Source organism: Penaeus monodon, chromosome 22 (genome assembly GCF_015228065.2).
Source record: "Penaeus monodon isolate SGIC_2016 chromosome 22, NSTDA_Pmon_1, whole genome shotgun sequence".
Classification (NCBI taxonomy): Eukaryota; Metazoa; Arthropoda; class Malacostraca; order Decapoda; family Penaeidae; genus Penaeus; species Penaeus monodon.
The window spans coordinates 9,353,213-9,354,281 of NC_051407.1; the positions used below are offsets into that span (position 1 = coordinate 9,353,213).

A 1,069-nucleotide genomic window follows, 5' to 3' on the forward strand; every position below is an offset into this window, starting at 1 on the left:
TTTTAAAAATCCCTATTTAACAAATCTAATATAAATACCTTACTCAGACTGAAAAAACATCCTTTTTAACACAACAAAAAAGTAACCCAGCAAAACCAGGATGGAAGAGATGTACACCAAAGAGGAGTCAAAGTGACACTGACAAATGACACAATGTACTCGATTTATAGTGTGTGCTTTTAGATAACCTTTCATATATGCATAACTACAGTTGTTAAGCTGATGTTATGCAATTCACGTATGACAGATTTTAAAAATCAATCATGGTCATTTTCTTCTTGTTTCTTCATATATTATTCGGGGGGGGGGGGAGTGGGTTACAGCATACATTTTTTTTTTACGTCATACAGATGATAAACAGCTTAAATCAAAAGAAAGCCAACGACACGACACGCGCACTCTATCATCCGCAGATCGCGACGCTAATTAATCCTGATGGTAAAAACAAACAAACACACTGTGTCGACATCTCTTGAGCAAATAAATAAAAGCGGAGTAATTAGTTAGTATGCCCGTCTCCCCTAATGAGGTTTCGCTCTATGTTAATGTATGATGAATGCGTTGTGGGGAAAATAGTTGCTCGTGACGCCACCAGAGGGCCACGCACGCGTCACGGTCTGGGACAAAATGTAAATCTCATTTGGCGTAAATATAAATTCCTGGAGTCGACGGAGTGGAGAAAGCAAACAAAGACTGTTGCATTTGCACGGTTAAACATCCCTAAATGTTGTTTGACTAAGATGGCGTTACAGCGCACACGATCTTCTCTTGTTCTGCTGCGAGGGAAATTCATCTCCGTCAAGATTCTTTTTCAAGGCATGTATAATGTCTTCGAACTTTTTCCACCCCCTGTAGCTTTTCTCTTTATATAGAAGAGAAAAGAGAGTTTATTTTGCACGATTGCAGTCAGTAAAGAGATCTTGGGAGGTAAAATCACTGCAGCTCTGTGACTTATGGCATAATTAAAGTTGACATTAAGAAGCAGTGCGTGAGATGCATAGGATGTACCTCATATGCGGACGTCGACTCGCCTTGTGCAACATGGCATGAAATTACGCAATATGTATGC

The 1,069-nt window shown here is 39.6% G+C and overlaps 1 protein-coding gene across 1 annotated transcript in view; it reads right to left on the minus strand.

Annotated features, from left to right (window-relative positions):
• Positions 1–1,069, minus strand: part of LOC119586919 (CAP-Gly domain-containing linker protein 1-like) — a gene marked incomplete in the record, with an annotated part of 175,677 nt that overhangs the window by 122,096 nt on the left and 52,512 nt on the right.